Here is a 27,179-nt window from a genome sequence, read left to right on the forward strand (position 1 = left end):
ATTGAGCACGGGTTAAGAAATTACATGTAACTCTTGCCTGGAGCCATGTATTAGGACAGGGTTCTTTCACATGACGTAAATCTACGAGCGCGACCCACAGCTTTACTTACTTATCTTCGGGAGGAAGACATGCTAAGGATTTTATCGTTTTTTAAAATCAATTGTCCTCGACCACGTTTGAACCAGGAAACCTCGAATCCAATGGCCAGCATAACCGCGAGACAACCAAGACTACCAGTCTCACGAAAAGCTAATAATTTTCTAATAATGGTGGTGAGCGTAGCAGCAGTGGATGGTAAGAGCGGCGGTGACCATAAACCCATAATTGTCAATAATTTCGATCAACTTCGGCAAATTTTGTCATTACATAAGCACAGTTTCATATACTTCAAGAATCTAACCAACTCATCTATTCTACATTAAACTTTTGAAGATTTTAATCAACACTAATATAAATGTCCTTCTGGCTAATGACTGATGAGGTAACAACATAACTCAGTTTCAGTATATGAAGAGTACTAGGGTATTCGATAATTGCAACAATGCTGTAAATCAGTGCTCTTAGCGGTGACCATTGAAATCTTGTACTATGTAATAGAATAGCAATTGATTCATAAATTTGCAATATTGAAAGTCTCGAAGTAGCCATACTTTGTAAATACAGTGGCTGTTTCTGATCTGTAGTAACCATACGGCCCTAAAAGTACGAACAAAGGTGATTCATAAAAATCTAAGTTACAAGAGAAAACATGCAACTCAGTGCTTTAGGACATTTCTAGAAGCCAGTGGGAAAGAGGTCCTACTATACTGAACTACTGCAAATTGAGTGGAAGAGATATCCAGAAATGCTGCTGCAGATAGAGTCCGCCATCTTCCAAGAATTTAGCAACGTATTGTCGACATGGCAGAAGACTATATTTGAACTATGTAATGTCAAAAGTAACCTAAATAAATATACTGTGAAACAGTAACTATGCTGCCATTACTTTTCGAATGTCCTAGTAAAACGAGCCTTCTCGCCGGAAAACGAACACAAGTCCACTGGATTTGTAGTCGCATGTACTATCACACGAGTCATAAAAGAACACGTTTTCATTCCTATTAATTTTATTGGAAATTATATAGACCGTGTTATTTATGTATGAACGATAAGATATCACATAAAAAGATAAGTCGTCTTTTAAACGATAGCAATCAAAGGAAATTGTAAATATTCCTATTAAGACTCAAAATACGATGGGAAGAGAAGATAAAGGACGGATATGAAGTGTGATTACAGATATTGAGAATCTTTCACTCTGTATGAAGCTCATTTTGAGTAGACCGTGAGTAGCATAGATATTAGCTGGATTAGTAAAATAATGTTATATGCAGAGATTAAGGATGTTTGAGAATAAGGTTCGTTGCAAAATATTTGGGGCTAAGAGGAATGAAGTTACAGGAGAATGGAGAAAGTTACACAATGCAGAACTGTACGCTTTGTATTCTTCACCTGACATAAATAGGAAAATTAATTCCAGACGTTTCAGATGGGCAGGACATGTGGCACGTATGGGCGAATCCAGAAATGCATAAAGAGTGTTAGTTGGGAGACCGGAGAGGAAAAGATCTTTGGGGAGGCCGAGATGTAGATGGGAGGATAATATTAAAATGGATTTGAGGGAGGTGGGATATGATGACAGACATTGGATTAATCTTGCACAGGATAGGGATCGATGGCGAGCTTACGAGAAGGCGGCAATGAACCTCCGGGTTCCTTAAAAGCCATTTGTAAGTAAGTAAAAATGTATAATTATGTAAGCACTGAATGTTTAAATAGAGAAGGAGGGGAATTACAGAATATAGAGAGAATATTGCAGAAGAAATAATTTCAGGATAGAGAGAGGGTAAAATTATTATTGTATGTAATTTCTGTTATCATTATAATATTTTAATGAGCGGGTGTGTAATCATATTATTGTGTAAATTGTTTTGTATTTGTATTTATTGGGAATGGCGGACTGAGAATTGGACTGCATCTAATCCGCCATGACCACGTATATATGAATTATGATTAAATAAAAAAAAATATAGACCTTCCGTCTTATTTATGCTTATGGCTTGGATTTCGTATTTTTTTACTTGGTTATTTAACGACGCTGTATCAACTACGAGGTTATTTAGCGTCGATGGGATTGGTGATAGCGAGATGAGGCCGGGGATTCGCCATAGATTACCTGACATTTGCCTTACGGTTGGGGAAAACCTCGGAAAAAACCCAACCACGTAAACAGCCCAAGCGATAATCAAACCCGCGCCCGAACGCAACTCCGGATCGGAAGGCAAGCGCCTTAGCCGACAGAGCTACGCCGATGGCGATTTCGTATTAAGTGTCTTACTTTGTTAACTTATTCAAAACTTGAGTTATAAAATAAGAGCAGATGGATTATGTAACCGTAATAATAAAAGCAAGGTTAATCGAAAATTGTGAACATGGAGAAGGTTTTGGGACAATTATCTGTGGGTCTTATATGATCGCCCCTGAGAATGCAACATTACAGTACGTAAAAACTAGTCTCCTCTTGGGTAAAACCAAAACTATAATATTCAAATCACAGCTTAGTAATAATTTCGCTACAAACTTCTGATTTATGTATCAACATCATTACATCATCATGCAATTCATGTAACGTTATTATATGCAGTTTTTACAGACGAAGGCAGGCTGGCTGAAGGTCTTTCGCGGACGAGAAATTCCTCAATTCTTTTTTTTTATTGCTGACCAAAATTACTGTTCCCTTACATCTAATGAACTTACGAACCAAGTCTATGCTCATGACTATGTTCCTTCAGTAATTTTTTTTTTATTTAACGATTCCCTTAAAATTGTAATGACATTCTTATTAATGATAACAACATTTCAATCTTGAAGAAAATCAAGCTGGTAGTTTCAAAATACGGTATATAAATAAATCAATAAAGTAGGTGTATTAAATGTACATAGGCCAAATAGTAATGATCGGGAAGAAATTCAAATACAAACTGCTGAGCCATTTATACCCGAACCCACACTTTCAGAAGTCGAAATTGCGATAGAAAATCTAAAAAAGTACAAGTCTCCACGTATCGATCAAATTCCAGCAGAATTAATACAAAAGGGTGGAAGAGCATTATCTAGAAAAAAATTTAGGCTTGTACTTACTATTTTGGAAAAGAAAATTTTACCAGAACAATGGAAGGAGCCCATAATTATACTTACCTATCTTTAAGAAGGGAGAGAAGACTAACTATAGTAAATTTCAAGGAATATCACTTCAGTTGACGTCGTACAAAATTTTGTCCAATATTCTTTTGAAAAGATTAACTTCATCTGTAGATGAAATTATTGGGGATCATCAGTGTGGTTTCAGGCGTAATAGATCAACTACTGATCAGATTGTTTGTATTTGAAAGATACTGGAGAAAAATGGGAATATAAGGGCACAGTGCATCATTTATTCATAGATTTCAAAAAGGCGTATGACTTGGTTAAGAGAGAAGTTTCATATAATATTCTTATTGAATTTGGTATTCCCAAGAAACTAGTTCGAATAATTAAAATGTATCTCAGTGAAATATAAGCAGTGTCCATATATACCAGTTTCTGTCGAATGCTTTTCCAATTCGCTGCGGGCTAAAGCAAAGAGATACACTATCACCTTTACTTTTTCAACTTTGCTCTATAATATGCCATTAAGAACGTCCACAATAACGGAAAGGGTTTGGAATTGAACGGGTTACATCAGCTGCTTGTCTATGCGGATGACGTGAATATGTTAGGAGAAAATCCACGAACTTTTACGGAAAACATGGGAATTTTACTTGAAGCAATAAAGAGATATGTTTAGAAGTAAAACCCGAAAAGACAAAGTATATGATTATGTCTCGCGACCAGAATATTGTACGAAATGTAAATAGGCCTATAAAAATTGGAAATTTATTCTTTGAAGAGGTGGAAAAATTCAAATATCTTGGAGCAACAGTAACAGATATAACTTGAATGACACTCAGGAGGAAATTATACGCAGAATAAATATGGGAAATGCTTGTTATTATTCGGGTGAGAAGTTTTTGTAATATAGTCTGATCTCAAAAAAGCTTAAAGTTAGAAATCATAAAATAGTTACATTACAGCTCTCAAAAAACGTAATGTTAGAATTTATAAAACAATTATATTTTCGGTTGTTCTGTATGGTTGTGAAACTTGGACTCTCACTTTGAGAGAGGAGCAGAGGTTAAGGGTGTTTCAAAATAAGGTGCTTAGGAAAATAATTGGGGCTAAGAGGGATGAAGCTACAAAAACAATGGAGACAGTTACCGCACGCATTGTATTTTTCACCCGACATATTTAGGAACATTAAATGCTGACTTTTAAGATGGACAGGGCATGTAGCACGTATGGGCGAACCCAGAAATGCAGAGTGTTAGTTAGGAGACCGAAGGGAAAAAGACTTTAGGGGAGGCCGAGACTATGATGGGAGAATAATATTAAAATGGATTTGAGAGATGTCGGCTATGATGGTCGAGATTGGATTAATCTTGCTCAGGATAGGAACCGAAGACGGGCATATGTGAGGGCGGCAATGAACTCCGGGTTTCTTAAAAGCCATAAGTAAAAGTAAGTAGCTTTATGGGTTAAGTGATCAGTTTGCCGTGCAGAGATTCTTTAAAAGACTACATATATAATGACATTTAAAGACAATAAAAGTAAGCGACTGTACTTTCCTCCAAATTATGTCGCGCCAAGAATGAAAAATTAACAAGTATGATGTTGGTTATTTAATGACTCGGTTAAATTACAAGAGATTATAAGTTTCGATAAGATCTCACAGCGGTAACATGACAAAATCCAATTGAAAAAACTGATCTAAATGAAACCAATCAAATGCTTATTTTTAAAGCACTGTTGGGTTTTGAAGCTAAATAATGTTTATGTACGCGCCCGCTACGTGACGGACCGCGAGCAGTCAGACATGAATCTTCCCCAACCGATTCCCCCCCCCCCACCAATCAGTGACCGAACAACGGTTTGTTGAGGGAGACGTCATCTGACGAGCCACAACTGAACCAAATAAAAGGAAAACAAAATAAATAATAAAAAAATAAATTTACGAAATTTTTAAGATCACAAATTATGTACCGAAATTAAGCCTACTAATTGTAGACGTATACTTAATGAATTGCCTCGATTCTGGACGCAATAGCTGATAGCGTAATACAACTGCTATACGAAAATTGTTACATCAGACATGCTCGTAGCAGAGCAGTCTGCTTTTTTTTTCTTCTTTCACACATGCTATCTATGCACAAAAAGTGCGGACTAAATTAGAGGGAACATCACTACGGCAACAGTTTAACAGTTGGGAAGTCCTTTAACCTTCACAAAGGACAAAATGACTGTCAGCTGTTGGAGCGGTATGTAAGTAGAGGAAATCTCAAGTTACAGTTGACATAGAATGTGAGTTTTAAAACGACACAAATGTTTTTCTCTGATATCTCTTTAGCTAAAAGTGCTTTCTTTTATGATCGTTAAGTGTTAGACAAAAAGGGTTAGTGCACAATACCACCTTTATGTATTACGCAGATAGATAATACAACAAGGTAATTTCTCCCCTTCTATCGTAAGTTCTGTACCTATTGTTTAAAAAAATGTTGGATTCTGATCCTTGTGTTCCTTGAGTAAGTCACGCGAAAGAATTCGTAGGTTAAAAACTATGTCCATTCGGCTTGAAATTGTAGTTCAGTGAGAGTGAACTTACCTAATAAACTTTTAAAAGACAAGCACCGATTTAACATTATGAAACCTCCGAAAACTAGTGCACTAAAGGAAAAATTGAAGTATCATATCTTTAAGAATGAAAAATGGCGGTGATTCTTCTTGCAAGCGTCTACTTCACATTGTGATAGACAAATCCCACTCAATTAACGGTGCACTATACTGTCTCAGTTTGAGACAATGTATTAACACGGCTTTATTAGAAATTTGTTTCGAAATTCAATCATAAAAATAAATTGGCATACGTTGAAGAAAATCAATATAATCACAATTTCATGCTTGGCAAAATGGCCTGCTATACTAAATAGGGCCTACTAGTAAAATCTAAAGGCACAGAGAAACTAGACAATTTTGAATAAAAAATACATTGTGTCAATAAATTATTTATACCACTTTCGAGGGTAAAATACGAGAGGAACTATAAAGCAAATCCACAAATAACCGGCAGCAGCGTGAAGTCAAGCTCTCATTTAAATACCGGCGGCATATCTCTACATTACCTATCTTAACCCCCAGGCTTCGCCACTTTCAGAATAATACACAGCGTGATTCGCGAGGATTTACAGTCCTTTACGGAGGTTATTTCCGAAGACATTCTGAGCAAAAAAGTCATATAAACATGGGTCCTATTCCCAATATTTACAGAGTTACGTTTCGTTATTGGAACGCATTGCTGTGATCTTGGTCAGCGTGCAGTCAGCAGCCAGCGCGAGCGCTACGGAAATCAAAGATAGCCGTATGCAGTTACGTAGAGCGACGAGTGCCGTTCACAAACGTGCGGCCAAGTGTACTCAAGCGGACGGCGAAATTTTTTTTAATGTGTTGTAAACTCTGCAAGACTGCCAATTAGGATTGAAAATTGAACTGCAAATAATTAAGTCGGTGGAAGTGGTGTGATTTGTAATAATTGTTGTGATAAGTGCGTAAGAATAATGTAATTTTCTAGTTAAAAATAGAAAAAAGATGTTTGTACGAAGGAACTGAGGAGTTCACAGTACATTTTTAGCTTCATAATACTTGCCAATTAAATAAGTGATACTTCTGAATGGTTTATTCTCTATTTGTATTATTCTTTTACATTCAAACTAAAGAAAAGAACGTATTTTACAAACAACTTTAAGTTAGTGTAACTCTGAAAATATTGAGAATAGAAACTATGTTTATATGATATTTTTTGCTCAAAATGTCTTCAGAAATAAGCTCCGTAAAGGACGGTAAATCCTCGTGTATCACCATGTATATTGAAGAGCTGGATGACAAGTGAAGTGGCCCTCCTCGCTCCTCGATGCTCGATGCTAATCCATGTGACTAGTTTTATGACGTTCGGTGAAAAATGTTTCTGCCACCTCTACCATTGGATTTCGATAAACTGAAGTAGAGAATTATCGAACCTATCCAGATAATTGACAGGAATATGTTATGAAGAGTCTGGGATGAGTTGAATAATTTTATTACAGGTTGGGCATTTGTTGGGTCAGCATCTCACAGCGTTACATAAGACAGTTACAACTGTATAGCAGAAAAAAATTGCTATACCTTGGTATAAAAACCTAAAAATGTATAAATTATTTACAGGCAGGATTTATATTTCAGGGAAACAAAAAGGTAAATGAGAGAATAAGAAAAAATTTATTCCTCTAATACAGGAAAAAGATAACATTAGAAGGAACCTACAGTGACAGAGCACAACTAGATCAAACTTACGTACGAGCGGTAGTGTTTTTCCTTGCCAATCACGTGATGGTGATGATTTTATTTTATTGGGTTATTTTACGACGCTGTATCAACATCTAGGTTATTTAGCGTCTGAATGAAATGAAGGTGATAATGCCGGTGAAATGAGTCCGGGGTCCAGCACCGAAAGTTACCCAGCATTTGCTCGCATTGGAGCAGGTAACTTGCCCCGACCGGGATTCGAACCCGGACCACCTGGTTCGCGGCCAGACGCGCTGGCCGTTACTCCACAGGTGTGGACGATGGTGATGGTGATGGTGATGGTGATGATGATGATGATGATTATGACTTAAAAGTTCGAATTTAAACAACTTTTCAACATATGGATAAACCTTGAAAATTAAGTTATAAATTAAACAATTAATGGCCATGAAAACAAAAGAACGAGGGGTGAGGGGAAGGACGAGGAGGCAAAGAATCAATCCAGAACTTTTTGATTAATAATTCCTCTGAAAGAACATACTGAATCTACTTTTTAATTACCTACGTAATAAAGTTGTTCGGCAATATTAAGACGAGAACAAACTCGTTAATAAATATTATTTTATAAGAATGTTACAGTGTTACACAAAGAAATGCCATCACATGCTGAACTGTGGTTAAGAAGCGATTGCAACATGTCAAGCTAGACTAAAAGAGCAGCAGATATTCTCGCTATCTGTGCAACGAAGGTCATTTTAATCAGTTAGCGAGGACTGAAAAATACGCAGTGTGCAAACAAACCACAATAAGAAGAAACAGCTTCCAAGAACGTGCAAGGCAGCTGAAACACTTTTTACTCTGTCAATAGTTAATAAATGTGGCTACGGGTTTTTCACACCACAAGAATTTTGGGCAAAATCTGAACGCCAAAATAAAAAATATTTTACTACTACTACTACTACTACCACCACCACCACCACCACCACCACCACCACCACCACCACCACCACCACCACCACCACCACCACCACCACCACCACCACCACAGTCTAATATATACAGTCACGAAGCTTGAGTTTTGAGGGTGCTAGGAACAATTGACTGTGCCGGTACTATTTCGCAGTGTCTGTAATGAGGCGATATTAGCGATCCTAGTGCTTAGCAACTATCTATGGATGCATATTTACTACGTATTAAGCTTCGTGACTGTATATACTAGACTGTGCTACGACTACTACTATTATTATTATTATTATTATTATTATTATTATTATTATTATTATTATACAAATCACTGTAGTGTTTTTAAATGATGTAATCACTTCTTAAGAGTAGCCCACTTTACTATACACAAGTAAAGTACTCCCTTGCCATGAAGTTATAGTCGCGTCGCTGTTATATCCGACGTGACTCCTCTTTGTTTACGCCTTAGGAAGTGAAGGCTCTATAAAGTCTAGGTAGGTAGTATCGTTCGCCATTTTTGTTCTTTCGTTGCCGAGCTACCAGACGAGGAATCTATTTGCCGCACCGTTAAACATTATCATGCCGTAGCTCCTATGATAATAAATCAAACGCACTGTAATTGAGCGGCAAATAACGTCCTCTTGTGCTTTCTGCGAACGCCAACGAAAGAGCCAAAATGGCGGGAGTTTGTACTAAGTATTTATCGAGCCTTAGGAAATGCACAGCGTGATCAGCAGCGAATGACAAGACGCACACGTTTAAATGTAGCCGACCTGCAATGTGATTGCCTGCCGGAAATAAGAGCGACGGGACTATAGTATAAAGCAAGTTAACACGAGATAAATGATATTATACACCAAGTCCCTATAAAAGGCAGATAAATATCCAATTTCCTCTTTCCTGCTTGGAAACTAATTCATATGCGCTGGATGTGTGGTCAAAATGCATTACTTTAACGACAGCAGAGGACATAAAAGACGATTTAACAACTTCAATACAGGATTTAGGGTATAATATCTATTCTTTATTTGCTCCATCTCATAAATTTCTGAAGTTCTAATTGGGAAAAACTCAAATGAAAAATAGGACTTATATACAGTACATTATGATGTGTCGATTTTTATACCACTAGTGAAGATCATCCAAGTCATATCGGATTCCTTCTGTCTCTTTGCCTTGGCTTTTCGAGGACAGATCCCAGGATGGATATATGCCCTCAGGCTTTCATGTACCCATTGCGCACCCTATATACGAGATGACTGTCCAAGTACGACAGGTGGCCTGGGTGGCATCCGTGAATCTGACGATAGGTGGGTCATCCTGTCTAAGACCTGACAGAACCAGGCCCCATTCTCAGACGAGCACCTGATAAGCCTCAAGGCCCTAAACCCCAAGCCCTACGTATTCTAAAGCTGCCTCATTGAAAATCAGAATTACTCCCAAGACTTCATCCCAGTCTATGTTTAACTATTGCAGATGAATTCAAATGAGGGGAATGTGGAGTGTGTTATGGAATGAGAGGGAGACGGTAGAAACCCGAGAAACTCCTTAACGTCTGCTTTTTCTACCACAAATTCCATCAGGACCTAGCCGGGTACCGAAACCGGGCCGCCTGGAAGAAGACCAGCGTTCAAACGTTGAGACAAACGCCGATCCATCTACGGCTTAGACGACCCCAGCTCAGAGGAAAGAAGTCAAATAAGTCACATCAACATGCTCTCGATGTTTATGTTATGCAGTTGGCCGCGGCCGATAACTGAATTGCTTTATAACAGCGTTGCCAAACATAATCGGCCTCAGCCCGAGTAGAGAGGTCAACTTATCTTGCCGCAAGATAGAATTACTAACATCTCTGTTAAAAAAACAAACATCGTACTTGCCTCAGCCCGGCGTCTGGGCTAATTTAGAGTCATAATGTGACAACGCTGCATAACTAACAGGCATGCACTGTATGATTTATTATGTTTTGGGTAAGGCACGAGTCAGCAGAGTGGTGTGAGTAAGGTCGCAAAGCTTGGCGAGAACAATACCTACACTTGACGGGCATATAGGCCTAGTACGACTTCCGTGGCGTGATTTCAACGTGTCACCCATGTGTCGCCATCTATAAGTGACGCGCCAAAGCTATAGTTGTTTTTGCTGACAGAAACGTTCCCCTTGGTGTACCACAGGAGAAGAACTAAATGATTAATGAGGCAATGGTAAAATGTTAGTAGAGAAAACAAAGTCCACCACCAAGCACTGCCTTTGTTCATCACGAAGTCCACTTGGACACGACGCCTAGGATAATATAGAACATCAACATTTACAAAGGACAAAATGCATGTCCGTAGAAGATTTAGAATCTACAACCGTAATGCCATGAAACGCTAAGTAATGCATCTTAGCCGTTGCGCACACTGAGGCCGACTAATTTGTATATCCGACATAAATCGGAAACAACAGAAAAAAAAAAGTGCCTTGGCTCTGGGATTTCGGTTGTACCGTTAGTAGTTCTCTTCGTCGTTGCCGACGTCTCCATCATAATTTCCGCAAGGATACTTATTGAATGCCAGGCGAAAAAACATTCGAATCTAGACAAAGAGGTTATTGGCTCTGCAGAGTAGTCCTATCAAATTGTCTACATATGAATAAAATATGACTCTTTGTAAATTCAAAATTTGGCGATAATATGAATATAAAAAAGTGCCCTGGCGCGCCCGACCTCGAAAAATAGTAAGTTGGCGACGCCGAGACCCCCAAGCCAGAAATACATCCCTGTCACAAGTTGTTACATATGCATTTGAAATTCGGGGGTTCAAAGTCGTTCTTGAACGGTGGATTTTTAAGTGACGATAAAAATTACAACCGTCGTTTTATACAAAAGAAAGAAAAACAAGACCTCGTGGTAGATTTACTGCATGTAATATAGCTTCGACTTGAGCAAAAATGCCAGAGATAAGTATATTATCTACAGATCGTCTAGTAGTGGTGGCAGTAGTAGTAGTAGTAGTAGTAGTAGTAGTAGTAGTAGTAGTAGTAGTAGTAGTAGTAGGAGGAGTAGTAGTCATGGTGGTAGTCGTGGTGTAGTAGCAGTAGCAGTAGTAGCAACAACAGTTTAACTATGCTTTCAACTGCAGAAGTTATTCTGCGTTGAAATTACTCGTGGGAGACAAATGGCCGGCAAATTTTTCGTTGATCCCTCTATCAGGGACACAATTCTTTCATGTGCCGTAAATCTACGATACAAAACCTAGAGCTTTGCATCACTCCCGGAAAAAGCCATGCGAAAAATTTATTTTATCGCCTTATGAAATCCATCGTTCTCGGCCTGGTATCAACCTGCGAACCTCGGACCTAACGGCTAGCATGACAACTGCAAGACCACAGAAGACGACGACGTCTGTCGATACAAGAATACAAGAGACCTCTGAAATACAACGTAGGAAATACAGTAGAAAAATATGTGGCAGTGAGCCGCAACGTTCAAGAGATCCTCACCATTCTAATATACTTATATTTTAGATTGAAATTAATTTAATTTATAGATACAGAAATAGAGAACCGTCATTCTAAGACAATAAAACGGTATAGTCCGACGGATACAAGACAATCTCAGAAAGAACGATCAGACCAGAAAAGCATAACTTATAGACCCATTTGCTACGAAACTTGGGCATTCAAAATTATTCTTATATAAATTGCAGAAGTTATCGCTGTGAAAAAACAAAATTATTTTCATAGTATCTACAACTTGAATGAAGGTGGACAAAGAAGTAGGGTGTGAATAAGTTCACGAGCTCAAAGTCGGCAGATTGAAAAGGATTTTTGAAATGCAATAGAAATTATTAATACGACTTCCTTGGGTGGAACTTGAATTCAGCAGTGTGTCGTGCTGTCTGTAAATCAGGGCCAGGCAACTGTACGCTCCGTGGAGCAGCAGAGAGCGACTCTTGCTCCCAAAATACTACTGCCAATTCTCCATTGCAAAACAGCTGTGCAGAAGCAGCTCACAAAATACAGATATCTATCGCGCATTGATATAATAGGCATATTCACTTTCTCAACAAGTAATAGACTTTAAGGGGATTGAAATAAGCATGTTTTAAATAATCTGAGCATTCGTATTCGAGAAAATAAACTTACACAATAGATATACTACATAGCGTTTAAAAATTATTCATACTACATAATTATGTAGTATGAATATTATAATAATGTTCAATTATATGCCTCATGAATTATTCTTTAACCACCATCAGACTTTCTCTCGATATATACAATAATTCATCACTGTGCAACAAAATACAAAACACTAACAATAGACAATACTTGTATTTGGTATTGTCCAACGACGATTTCCTACAACTTGGTTATATAGCGTCAAAATTCAACTTTGCGCGACAACTGAAATTAATTTTGCCAAGAGACACCTGTTGTGCATCACACTACAAGTTATTCAATTTTTCTTTTTCCTTCTTCAAGGTAAGGTGGCAACGCTAAAATTAAGTCCATTTGTTTTCGTTTCTCTTCAGAAAAAAGAACCTTCAACTGTTTTATGTCTCCGAAGAATTTGCGACAAATGTAAGCCTGAATATTTCCTAATCTAAATACAGTATGTACAATTTTATAATGAATTAAATGGTATACGTAAAAACATCTCATTTTCTAGTTAGGCAGGCTATCAATCATTATAAACCCATCAATTTTGAAGTAATAATTCTCAAAATAATGACTAATGGTGACACAAATTCAAGAAATAAATGAGTGTGCACAAAGCTTGTAGATTTTTTTATTTGACCAAGTCTGAACTATCCTAACAATACGAGACAAATATACACCTAAATATCTGCTACGTCCTAAATATAAGTATATAATCTATATACTTGTAAATACGAGCATATCTAAATATTTATTGTCCCATGAATTATTTTAGACCAATAATTTTCAAAGTAATTAAGAAAATCTATTAAACATTTGGTTGATTAACGAAATTTTGGACTCTTTTCATTACAACTTTTTTTTATCTAGAACAATGGATCTCGTCATGTTTAATCTCAAAGTACTATCGTACTGGAGTCAAATGTATGAATCCACCTCTTACAGCGTAACAGAGGCAATAACGCGCTCTCAGCTGCCGCTCACTAGAATCTGTACCGCTCACTACTGTTGCCCGGCCCTGCTCTAAATAAAAAAAGACCAGACAAAATTCAGTCCAGGCAGTACCACCAAGTTTGTTGCTGGTCTATGTCTCTGTGGGCTAATTTCTTGACACTACAGATTTCTCTATAAGACAACTGTAGAAAGGCTTCTGACGGACGGACAGAAAACATTAATGGACATATAACAGAACAACAGGTTGCAGTGTGTATCCGGAAGAATCTAATAAATTAATTAATTAATTAAATAAATACGTTTGGACAATCATCACCAATCCAGACAATTACTTTTCGCATAAGAAATTTGTTTGTAGCACAGGATACTATACAGATCTCAAAATAATGAATAAACGTGAACTTTTTATTCGAACATTATACTAAAATGTATCAACATTCCTATATAGTCCTACTACAAGCTATCTTCTGATTCTTTAGGTTCATGAAACGCATATGACAACATTAACACACACTGTGTGTAATAACAATTAAGAGATCGTTGATGATTCAATAAACTTGTTATGTAAACAGGTGACCAGCAACAACCAAAAGCGCTCATGTGAAATCAATATCAGCTGATTTTACTTAGGGAAACAAAATAATATCTAAAATATACTGAATATTATTGTCTGAAGAGGGAAAGTTTGCTTTCTTCACATAAATTTTGTGATAGATTGGACCTAAATTAAGCATCGTATTTCTTTATGTTGGCATTGTTTTCATATCCCTCATAGGGCGAATATAAGTAAATTTCTTAGTGAAAAACTCGTCAAAATGTTTACTACTATAATAGACGCATTATTATTATTATTATTATTATTATTATTATTATTATTATTATTATTAAGCCGGCCGTAATGTGTGCAATGGTTAGGACGCGTAAAAATGACAGTCTTGGGCTCGTATCCCGACTGTAGCACGAAATTTTGTCTAAGTATAAGATAAGTTGATAACACAATAGTACCAAGGTACTGTATATACCAGAGTATTCCATGCAGAAATATAGTGGACAGTTTTAGTTATCCCACAACGTCTATGTATATCGACAGCATTCTTAGCTTGTTGTGGTTTGGCCGTTAGCCTTCTACCCCGTTTAATATTACATTAAATGCACATACAGTGGGATTTCCAGGATGTAAAATAAACACGACGCCAGATCTATATCTAAAACACGAAAAGAGCCCACAAAAACAAAGAAAATTCATTATTTAGATGGAATTTTAACACACAACGTTCACCACTGAAATAACGTTTACATGTCTGACCGTGAAACGAGCCGGCCCTGGTTCAAATCCTGGTTGAGACAAGTTACCTGGTTAAGGTTTTCTTTTCCGGTGTTTTCTCCTCAATCCATTAAGAGCAATTTCTGGGTAACTTTTGGCGCTGGACTCTGGAGTCATTTCGCTTGCATTGTCACCTTCATTTCAACCATCACAGTTGATAAAGTGTTGTAAAATACACCAAGTGAAAAAAAACACATGACACATCTTCAATATTACGCATCCCTCGCCGTTTTGAATATGGTAAACATTTCACAAATAAAATTAAAACACATTGTGCAAAACGAATAAATCGTAGACTTTCCGGAACTTCAGATTCAAATCGCGGCGAGTCCAAACTGTTGGCAGAAAGGGGTCTTATTTCGAAGTCACAGTGCAAAGGAGTAGCAAACAACGCAAACTGTCCATTCCGCTACACTCCCAGGTTAAGGTTTATGCCCATGGTGTTCCCTCGCATTTCTTTATTTACCATCCTGCTTACTTGAAACAGGTCGTGAAAGATACTCTACCATCGAAATTGAGCGCCTTGAATTCCTACTTGTGAGGTGGCTTGTAAACGCCTATCTATGCTAAAAAAAAAAAAAAAAATAATAAAATAAAAAAAAAATAAAAAAAAAAAAAAAAAGAGAGATGAAAACTATTGTGAGAAACTGAACACAACTGCAAAACCATTCGAAATGATCTGAATGGTTTCAGTTATATTACAAAAATTACCCAGGAACAAAACGTCCCTGCCTGTGTGTTTCGAGCCTTCACTTGTAACCTTTATTATGAAGTCATCACTTTTATAATAATCTGTTAGTAAAATATCAATTTCTGTTTGTACTTTTTTAAGGAATCCCTTTTCACTGTAATTCCGAAATAATAATTTGTTTAATCGAAAAGACGACTGGATTATCCAATCAATTTCAACCATTCCGAACCTAATGCTTTTAGTATTGACCAAATTTATAAATACTCAGTAATGAAATTATATCATAAAAATCGAATGAAATTTTCAGCTGAACCACATGAGTATAATACACGACGAAATGAAACTCTTTAGTTGAATCTAAAGGCTTTACATCTGCTGGTTTACTGTATAGTATAAAGTATGATCTATGTCTATATAATTCTATAGTAAAACATCACTCAGAATTGGCTACTTTTAGTAATGAAATTTGCAAATCCAGAATTAAACAACTCAAATAACAGATTTTCCAAGTTTATATGTATCATTTATTGTAAATCAAGTTTATTTCTTCCCTAAGTATATTATCTCTCTCAATTATCTTTGTTACTACCTACAGCAATATGATTTCCTACTAATATTAATCTATTATCATTGCCAACATCCCCTTTTTCTTCTCTCTGAAATTATTATAATTATAAACTATCTCTATTAACTTCATTACAATAATTATTATACTATTATTATCATTACTATCATTATTATCTTTATGTATTTCTTAAGAATTTCATCCTGATGTTACGTCTGTTGTGAATTATGTATATTATCTTTCTACTTCTGTTAAGAATCAAATCTTGGTATTAGAATTTTAAATTTTGGTTTGGAAACAACATACATATTTTTGTGAATTGTGTATAATTTGTGTAATACTCGTTATAAAAACGTTACTGTCCCCGAACACGATATTTATTCTTACTGGGTATTTTTATGTGAGGTTTTATGTTGGCTTTTTATTATTAAATAAATATACTGTGATATATATATATATATATATATATATATATTTGATGTTATAGAAATCCGATTCTTCAGATGACTATCGATAAGTGATCGTTAGGGCTAGGATTTTGATGAAATTGTATCTTTTTTATAGTAAGCCAGAAACATAGCTGCTTTAGTATTTATATGTTATGTGATAAACTGAACGTTTTAAGACACATTTGTTAGGGCATTTTTTTGCATTTTTTGCCTGCTTCAACTCATGAGCATTGTTTTATTCGGTCATTCTTGAGGCATTTTCATTTAATTTTGGCCATAAATCCCCATTATTATTGTAAAATTTCCTTTGATATTTTCTCTACATATTTTGTCCATTAATACCTATTATTTTGTATAATATTTTAATCGTTTTTCTACACAAATATTGCCATTTTAACGTAGTACACCCCATGTAATGGATCAGTCCAACCACCCCTTCAATATAGACTCCTCTATACCTGCTATAAGTTCCGGATAAGAGTGGCCTTGTGGTGGACTACATGGAACTACATCAGGTAAAATAATTAATTAAAGTGTACTACTTAGAAAAAACTGTGTAAAATTAAATAAACTTAAAAGTTAGTACTAGAATTTAATTTAATTACTGGTCTAAATATTTAGTACAAAACCTCTTTTCCTATTAAGCCAATTATGTAACATCAATTCTTAGGGAATTTTAGAAAGATTTTTAGGTCATAAATGTATTGTTTTAGGGCATTTTTTCATGATTTATAGCTCATCAAAATCCTAGCCCTAGTGACCGTAAACGAAATGATGTTACTTACATATATACGTGCGATAATAAAACTTGCCAGAATATCACATTCCAGAGATACTGTTCCTACATAAATCAAACAAAAAAGTATAACAGGAAGAAGGAAGACTTAACAGTACAAGCTTTCTGTAAAAGTATGAGGTTAGAAAACCTAATTCATTATGCTGATGATTTTGACGTCGACATTAAACTCTGAAATATTCACACTTACTTACGAATCATCTATAAAGACTAGGACATCAATAAGTTTATTAGTTTAATTTACTTCAACTGTAAGCATTATTGTATACGAGTTCGTAGCTAAGAGGCTCCTAGGTCACAGTATTCTTGAATTAATATGAAAAAGTTTAGTAATAAGTGGAAAGTTTTCACTTACTGTCAGCACCATTCAGGACATCCCGCTGTTGTAGAACTTCCAACACTGGATATCCCGTCTTTGGCGACTTCCATTAGAACACAACTTTGTAAATTAATTCACTGAGTAACGTTCTAAGTTCTTAACATGTGATCGGAGATCAGTCTTTCAGAAATTAACTGCCACAAATCTCTTATAGGAGATTTGTTTTTAAGTTAAAAGAACACACTTTACACGATTTAAGCAATAATCATCGGAACGAGGGAAAAATCAAATAGCGTATGATCCAACAAGTTTTTATTAAAAACTTAACCTCAGGTCCTTCGCTTGTCGTTACACGAGATAAAAAGTGCAGACCTAAAAAACGCATTAAATCTTCCGCGGTCCTTTACAATGTGTGTGACGACGCCTTTGTTAATTCCTAAGAACATGCGTAGAAGCACTTTCAAATCTTCAAAAAATCTCTCCAAACATAAAACACTCACAAATCTTGAACACGTTTTTCCCGGAAAACTCGAACCCAGTCTCAAGTGAACTCTCAATAATCGTGCCACTTTACACCTACCTACTCGCAGTTCAAAGTCTAATACTACTATATTGTAAAACAAAATGTTCTTCACAGCACCAATATATTTCGTAGTTATTGCAGCTATTACACTAGACACCAAAGATCCAACAATCTTGAATGCAGTACCGAGAACTTTTTGGGCGCAGTGTGAATATGATTTTGTACTTGTTGCGGTCTACAGAAACTCTACAATTAGTCCGCTGTAGCTTCAACCATACAACTTGTCCGTCTACTGATCATTGGCACAAAAACTCATTCCCCAGCACCACACACGTGACCTTGAAAATGTATCTCCTATAGTTCTGCCCTTCAGTCCACGACTATCGCTAAACATTAATGCCACTAATTTATCTATTTCCCGTTAACGTCAGTTCTATTAAAGTCAATACGTAACAGTTTTTCTTCTCACGTTCTATCCCTGTGTAAATGCAGATGGAAGTTTCCCTTCCATTCGACAAGAGCAGTGTAGAACAGTGGAAGATACTGAATGCGAAGAGTTTCGAGAATGACATCGATACTAGCATTGCGTAAAAATTATAGCGTTCGGAATGAAGACACCGACTCATTACCCCCACTTAACAAAGGGAATTCTGATAAACAGAGCTCACAGCGGTCTTGTTAACATGTAAATATTTGGAAATGTATTTGGAAGGTGACGTCTTGTTGACACGAGTTGCTGTACCACTTTTCCATTCTCATCAATATCTTTACGACTCTTCTTAAGCGCTCACGTGAAGCAAGTGCGTTCTTACGTCATTACATAACCCTGTCCCTAAAAAGGAACCATTTATGGAGAAAATCACGCTCCAGAATTATAAATGTTTACTAGAAAAAGTACGGAATAGAAGGTCTGTAAAGACCACCGTCAAATTATTATAATTCCAAAAGTAAGAAATAACAGTCTGCAGCATATGCATTGTTTGTGGAGCAGCTTAGCGTTATATGAAAGTCATGGTCGTGGACTTGAATCCCGTTCAGGGCATCATGGACTTTGTCCTTTGTCAATACAGCGCTCTGCGGTGTCTTGGAGATCCGGTGTCTTACTGTAACTACGTCACAGGAGTCAAGTCCCGCCATACGTCCGTCTGCTACAGGTAAGAAACAGTCCGATATACCGTATTATGGTTAAGATCAGGGGTGCACAACCTTATGAATACTGCGGGCAGACATCCTCCAATAATAAATAAAATTTATATAAATGTCTTACTAATTAGTTATTACTGTAATTTATACTAATTAATAATAAAAGGCTGTTCAAATATATATTTTTTTTCATTTTAAGTTTGAAACTTTACTATCGGACCGCAGCAAACATAGTGGCGGGCCGCGGGTTGTGCACCGCTGGTTTAGCTTATATTTCTATACGAGATAAATCTGTGGTGTTTAGTCAGAACATAAGTAACTCTAAAAAAAGGCTGTTTGAGATACAAGCATTTTTATTTTCACTTTTTCTTTAAAAATCAGAATTCTAGCTTACATACAAATGTGAATGAAAATAACATGATATATTTTATTCATCCATAATATTTCTGAAAGATCTGTTACAATTCTATATTACTCCAGATCTGCGTTACTTCAGAACTTTATTTACCTATGTCAAGTCTTATATTACCCTAAAAACTAATCCATTATACTTTTTTTCAAAACATAATACATTCGATTAACTACTATCTAATCACACACTACAAAAAAGATCAATTTAATAAACCATGAGTTTTAATTTTCTCTTCCCATTTCAGCTTCACTTACTTACAAATGGCTTTTAAGGAATACGCAGATTCAATGCCGCCCTCACATAAACCTGCCATCGGTCCCTGTCCTGTGCAAGATTAATCCAGTCTCTATCACCATATCCCACCTCCCTCAAATCCATTTTAATATTATCCTCCCAACTACTGTTGTCACGCCAGGAGAAGGCGGCTGAAGTACTTAGACGGGGCGGAGGGGAAACAGTCGCGCATGCGCACCGCGCTGTTCACTGCAGTATTCCTGTTTCACAAACATCTACTACACGTGTCTATGAATCTTTGCGACTTTGTGATAATAATAGTGGGGTTTTTACTGTAGTATTTTATTAGTTTCAACAAGACAATTGTTTTCAGTATACCACAAATCTTGTATTGTTTTAGTTATCCTTTGCTTTTCGTGTTAATAGTGTTGATAATAATATAGTTAATAGAATTTATGTTATTGTATACTGTTATTTAGGTTTATAGCAGTTTTTTGTTTATTGTAAATATGTCGACAAAGAGGAAACAAGGATTGACAATCTATAGCGAAGAAAGGAATATTATTAGAAGTGCAAAATAATTCTGTGATGAAGAAAAACAACAACAGTGCCTTTGCATTCCTCTTACGAAACCTACAGCAAAGATAGAAAAGTACTCTAATCTATCCACAAGAACAATACAGCGTATAAGGAATGAAATGAAAGACTGCACAGAAGAAAGTGCGTTGTCGACACCTGAGGGAGAAAAAAAATGTAAACGTCCAGACTACCGAAACGCAAATGTAGATGACTTCGAAGGCAGATTGACAAAAAAGATATAATTGAGAATTTTTATTTGAAAAAGAAAGAGGGCCACCGGCGTAGCTCAGGAGTTAGCGCGTTTGCCTGCAGATCTGCAGTTGTGCTCGAGAGTGAGTTCGATTCCCGTTTGCGCTGACTACCTGGTTGGGTTTTTTCCGAAGTTTTGCCAAGCGGAAAGCGAATGTCAGGTAATCTATGGCGAATCCTTGGTTTCATTTCGCCAAACACCATCTCGCCATCATCAATTCAATCGACACTGAAGAAGCTAGTAGTTATTACAGTGTCGTTAAATAACAAGTAAAAAATAGTACCAAGCTGCAACAAACGTCTACCCTTTTACAAGAGAAAATTGATTTGAAATGAAAGACAACATTAAGACGAATACTGAAGAAAAAGGATTTCAGGTGGAAGAAGTGTGCAAAAAAAAATTGAAGAAAAACATTGTAAATTAGAATACGTGAAGTTATCTACACCAAATAAGAAAGCTTAGGAAAGCGGAAAAACCGATTTTGTACCTGGACGAAATGCGGATAGATAGGCCTACCAATTTAACGTTTCCCAAGTTCTGGCACGATAAAAATGTTACGGGAGTTTTGACTACCGTAAATGTGTCCAGAACACTCATTGTTGTCCATCAGGATGGGGGCCGGTGGGGCTAATGGCTTTGTTGAGAGATTCGAATTAATATACACGGCTGGAACATAAACAGACGATTATCATGGACAGATCATACTCCAGAAATTTTGAAAAATGTGATAATGATAGTCATAGCGACAGCACCGAAGATGCGGAATCTTTTATGTCTGACTCCGTTCCCGTGTAGCCAAGTAAGTGGACTGAAGTTGTCAGGTCAGAGTGTAGCGTAAAGTTCCCCCGTCCCGCCTATCTACTCCCCGCGCCAACTCGTAGTGCGAAGACAGTACGTTTCGGCCTCCCCAAAGGTCTTTTTTCTCCGGCTTCCCAACGAACACTCTATATGCATTTCTGGATTCGCCCATACGTGCTACATGCCCTGCCCATCTCAAACGTCCATGTTGTTGTGTAACTTCCTCCATTCTCCTGTAACTTCATCCCTCTTCGCCCCAAATATTTTCCTAAGAACCTTATTATCAACTACCCTTAATCTCTGTTCCTCTCTGAAAGTAAGAGTGCAAGTTTCACAACCATACAGAACAACCGGTAATATAATTGTTTTATAAATTCTAACTTTCAGATGTTTATTTCAGTTTCACTACCATTAAAAATTTGCCTATTTTTTCACTCGTTTATATTAGTTGTACTACATATTTTCTTATATGCTACATATCTATAAATACCTTAAAATTTTTGTTCTAACCACTTTCTGTTTCTTGACATTCTAATACTATATGCATGAAACGCGTCTTCTCCCATGAAAATAACATAGATTAGGGCACTGTTTAATTATATGCACACGCTCAAGCTTTTATATAGCTTCTAAGTAGCCTACCAGTAGGTATAGATAATAGAAAATGGCCATTTTGGAGTTATGTTCTGACCAAACACCACAGAAATATTCTCGATGCCTTTAAATAAAGAAAAAGTGTAAAACATATTTCATCTCCGTTTAAAAGCTTATTATAAGAAAAGAATATGTAGTCAGTATTTGAGAAGCAAATGTTTAAATTAATCACGATAATAACTATTAAATAAATCTTTCTTTCTTTTCTTAACCTCCCTTTTTACCCAACTAACGCACTATTGCGGGTAGGGGAGGGAGATTCATTTGATCGTATAATACGATTATTTAGTCGCTGGAGATGTGCGCGTGGGACAGGCGAGTCCATCTAGTTACGCCAAGGGGTGTTTGGGTTATTCACTCGCTTGCCTTTACCGACCGCTCGCCCTATCTCTACTCCGGAACTCTCCCCACTCCTCCTAATACTTCCCCTCTTTCGCATCGCTGAGCTGTCAGGACTAAATAATCGGTCTGTACAGTATACTGGAAATCTCACAAGTGTGGGTGAATAAATAAGAAACTTAGACTACACGTGACATCGTAAACTTCTAGAGAAAACTCATTTTTTAAAGAGAAGAAATAAAGATTTGAAGCGTCGTTAACAAGAAAGCAGCTCTAAAACTTCAGAAATAACACAGATATATGACCTCATCTCCGCGGTATAGTTCGCAATTAGACCTAATATTTCTTTGTTCAAATCCAATTAAGGACTATAATTTTTAAGAATGATAAATATTTTAGTATAGACTTCTTCATAGGCAAAATTTACTACTCGTTTCTAGCCCACATTAAAATTCAACTCTGCTATCGTCCTCAATTATCACCGTACCATCCGGGATACAGAATTCTGCGTTAAAAACTGATGGCGCTAAGAACCATTCAACCAACATAGTTCTGTGTAATTTTCGTCACTTGAATTGAGACTACGAGTCCCATGTAGTTGGTTCGCTTCTGCAAAAACTTTCCTGAGAAGGTGACTGCCACAATTAACAATCCTTTTAGCAAACAGCAAATATGCAAGTAATTAAATATCAGATAGGAGGCATAACGCACGAGTATCAAAGTACAGAGTGATGTCACGAGTAGAAGCCGTGCGTGAGAACTGCTGCCAACTTTACGATAACTACGAGTATTCAAATCACGACAACTTATAAAAGTTCTTTATCAATTTATTTCTCCTGAAGATGCAATTAGAAAGTTTAAATAACAAACACTACAAAAGAAATAAAACATAAAATAGGAGGTGACACGATTGGAATAATTTTACGAAACGATGTTGACATAATATGGCTCAATATATGAACTCTGGTCCCGCGCCGTGGCGTCGTGGTCTAAGGCATCCTGCCTAGGACTCGCGTTACGGAATGCGCGCTGGTTCGAGTCCTCATGGGGGAAGACATTTTATCATGAAATTTCAGCCAGTGTATGGAACCGGTGCCCACCCAGCATCGTGATGCACTTGGGGTAGCGAAATTCGGTTGCGAAAGCCAGCTATAACGGCTGGGAGGATCATCGTGCTAACCACACGATACCTCTATTCTGCTTGGATGATCGTCCACCTCTGCTTCGGCATATGGGCGTAAGGCCAGCAGCCGGCTGGTCGCTCTAGGCCAGCTATGCTAAAAATTGTAAAAGCACCGATTACACGGATGATGCTGCACTGCATAACATACACAGTGTACAGACTGGGCTCCGCAACTACTTTGCAGCACCGCCCGTGTCATGGCTCTCATACTCTAACAAATACGGATAATAAACTGAATTTGAAAAAGGAAAGAGTATACACTGTAATATTCAGTTATTACATTATTTATTATGTTTAATATAGTTATAATATTATTACATCATATGTAGTGTTATTTTCATATTCCATCATACATTGCGGTCTATTCAACATGTTCTTTCTTTTCTGCAAGTAATCGGAAATCTATTTCAACGAATTTACTGCAATGCGCTGCTAGCTTAAAAGATGCTCATCTGTTAATCAGGATCTATGTTTCCATTTAGCAACCTTCATTCTCGAAAATAATTGTTCACACACGTACAGTATGTCGAGGCGAAGGTAGCTAACACAGCGGCAGCGAATAAACTCATCTTGGGATATTTCGTTTTGTTCATTTTTTAAACACTTCTATTCTTGTCAAGTCATATTCTCTGCATTTCTGAATTCTACGTCACTTTGTAAATCAATTAACGCATCCTGGAACTGCACTCTCACGGATTGTACATTTACTACGAAGGGATTGACAAAAAGATTAATATCACTCTCCATACATCTAAAACCACTAAATCTATGTTCTGTAAATTCACATTTGAACTCTTCCAGTACGGAGATATAATTAACTATATTTTATTCAGGCACTAATTTTTCGACTAATTGACCTTCCATGAAGTGCTTTCAATTCTTGAAACTGTAATGCACGTTGCACCCCTGAAAAAATTATTTTATCATAACATGTATTTCTTTGGAATAAAATCAAACAACAATAATAATAATAATAATAATAATAATAATAATAATAATAATAATAATAATAATAATAATAATAATAACGTTGGTATATGAATACATATTACAGAAAACAGCTTCCCTGTTACTTCGACATGTTCTGGGTGACAGACCCTATAATGTCGTTTTATGTTGCTCAGTAGTATTCCTGACAGTACCTTATAACATAGTAAAGAGTTCACGTTTTCACCGAACGCACAACAAAAATAGTCTTCCTCCCACACTGTACGGAATGATCGTTTGCTTACAGGAGATTTTGACTTTGTCATTGTCCCGCACTGTTCGTACGTTTACTAAGTACTTGAACTGCCTTCCGCAGTCATCCGTCGAGCTTCGAACGAGGAACAGCACGCTCTACATTCGAAGGTTGTGATTTCAGAACGTAATCGAGAATCAGAGAATGAGCATACCTGGTCTAGGCCCTTCACGGGCTGTAGCGCCATGGATTATTATTATTATTATTATTATTATTATTATTATTATTATTATTATTATTATTATTATTATTAAATGAACTCTGAAATTTTCCTCATCTTTAACTTCTTCTGTAAGTATGTAAATAATTGTATCAGAAGCAATTCCAACTTCCCTTGCTAGTTCAATACAAGTTAAGTGTTCGGAGAAACTTTAGACCATTTCCTACTGACACCTGCCATGTTGCCTTTTCTTGCGTTACCAACAGAAGCAACTAGACCATGTCAGTTTCAAAATAATGTAGGCCGTGGAAAAAATTCCTATACTTCGTCTATCATCATTTGTTATCAGATTATTCGAATGAGAACAAGCTCTAAAAACCTTTACAAACCAAACTTAACCTTCGTCATATTAACTAACGTTTCCTACTGGATTTAGTATTTAGAGGATTATTACATATTAGTATTACTTTTGACGAGTTGTTTCTTATGTTGGCGACGTTGATTATATACAGTTGTGTGCAAAAACGGCATAACTACAGTAGTGTGGAATGGTCTAAAGAATAGCCCGGTGTTCTTCCAGCAATGCTCTTACAGCGTTCACATGTACATCTACACTTGCCGATTGCGGTCTGCCAGCTCCATGTTTTTGATGAACATCTTCCCTCCCGTTGTGAAATGCATGTCCCCACTTAGCCACTGTACGATATGGTGGAATCTCTCTACCACAAACTTCCAGTAATGCTGTATGTGTATAGCATTGTTGAGCATTCTTGCCTCTTGCAATCTGAATTTTAATGAAGCATCTTTGTTCGTATTTGCTAAACATTTTAGAGCACTACAGATAACAGTCTACAAATTAAACTCACTACAAATATCTTATAAATGGGATTATTGTCTTCAAACTCACAGATAACACACATCAGATGCTCTTCTTTCTCATTGTTATCAGCTTGCATCATTTGCCGTTGATGGCATCACATACAAACATTGTTGCCACTAATTACTGAATGACTCATGTATATCCTCCTCTACGCCGCATTGGATTGTAAGTCAGTAGGAAAGGGTGAAGTAAAAAAGACAAAGAAGGAACACTACCAATAGAACCGTACAGTGAGTGTTTTTATGTAACCGACTTAAAATGAGACTGTTTGCTATAACAAAGTACAGTGAAAATTCAATAAACTACACTAAGCACGACAAAAAATTATTGTAACATTAATATAACATTCCCTTAAGAGGTGATCTTATTTAAAGAAACAGTCAAATATCATTCAAGACATAGGAAATCGACAATTTATATTTAAATAGTTTGCAAACGTATTATCTACAATGTTTCAGCCTGTTATCGGCCATCTTCAGAACTGGTTGTTGCTGGTCTTGGCGCCCTTTTTTGTGTAGTGTAATGTGGAGTCAAAGAGTGTGTGTGTTCTGAAATTGAATTGTGTGTTGAGAATTTGGATGTGATTTTGTGTGTCTGTATATTTCGTATTGTTCTAGTGTGTTGAGTTTCTGGCTTTTTGGTTGAATGTGTAGAATTTCCATATCTGTGTTGATGTCTCTGTAGGTGTGGTTAGCATTTGTGATGTGTTCTACATATGTGGAAGTGTTTTGTAGTTTTGTTATGGCTATGATGTGTTCTTTGTAATGTATTTGAAATGATCGGCCTGTCTGTCCTATGTAGAAGTTGTTGTAGGTGTTGCATTTGAGTTTGTATACGCCTGTGTGGTTGTATTTGTTTGTGTGTTGAGATGCTTTGGTAGAGTATTATTTGTTCTGTATGCGATGTTGTAATTTAATTTCTTGAATGAGGTTGCAACCTTGTGTGTGTGTTTTTGTTTTCGTATGTTAGTGTGATACATTTTTTGTGTTCTTGTGTTAGACTTGTATTCTTATGCTTTCTGTGATTATGGTTTGTCTTTCTTATTATGCTGTCTATTATGTTGGGGTTGTATCCGTTTTGTTGTGGTATGTATTTGGTTACATTACACTACGCAAACACACCCACACAGAGAA

At 36.6% G+C, this 27,179-nt stretch overlaps 2 protein-coding genes across 11 annotated transcripts in view; both read right to left on the bottom strand.

The window, feature by feature from the left end:
- The window catches only part of gem (transcription factor CP2 like gemini), a 506,340-nt gene that overhangs the window by 407,803 nt on the left and 71,358 nt on the right, over positions 1–27,179 (bottom strand). The window contains exon 1 of one of the 8 annotated variants that reach the window (XM_069828859.1): positions 17,688–18,706. The exons of the other annotated variants lie outside the window; for them this stretch is intronic. The gene's annotated coding sequence lies outside the window, so the exon portion shown is untranslated. Of the gene's footprint in view, positions 1–17,687; positions 18,707–27,179 lie in introns of those variants that run through there. 8 annotated transcript variants of the gene reach the window in all.
- Positions 1–27,179, bottom strand: part of LOC138701732 (probable inactive tRNA-specific adenosine deaminase-like protein 3) — a 173,242-nt gene that overhangs the window by 15,010 nt on the left and 131,053 nt on the right. The gene's annotated exons all lie outside the window — the stretch shown is intronic.

The sequence above is a fragment of the Periplaneta americana genome, chromosome 1 (genome assembly GCF_040183065.1).
Source record: "Periplaneta americana isolate PAMFEO1 chromosome 1, P.americana_PAMFEO1_priV1, whole genome shotgun sequence".
In the NCBI taxonomy this organism is placed as follows: domain Eukaryota; kingdom Metazoa; phylum Arthropoda; class Insecta; order Blattodea; family Blattidae; genus Periplaneta; species Periplaneta americana.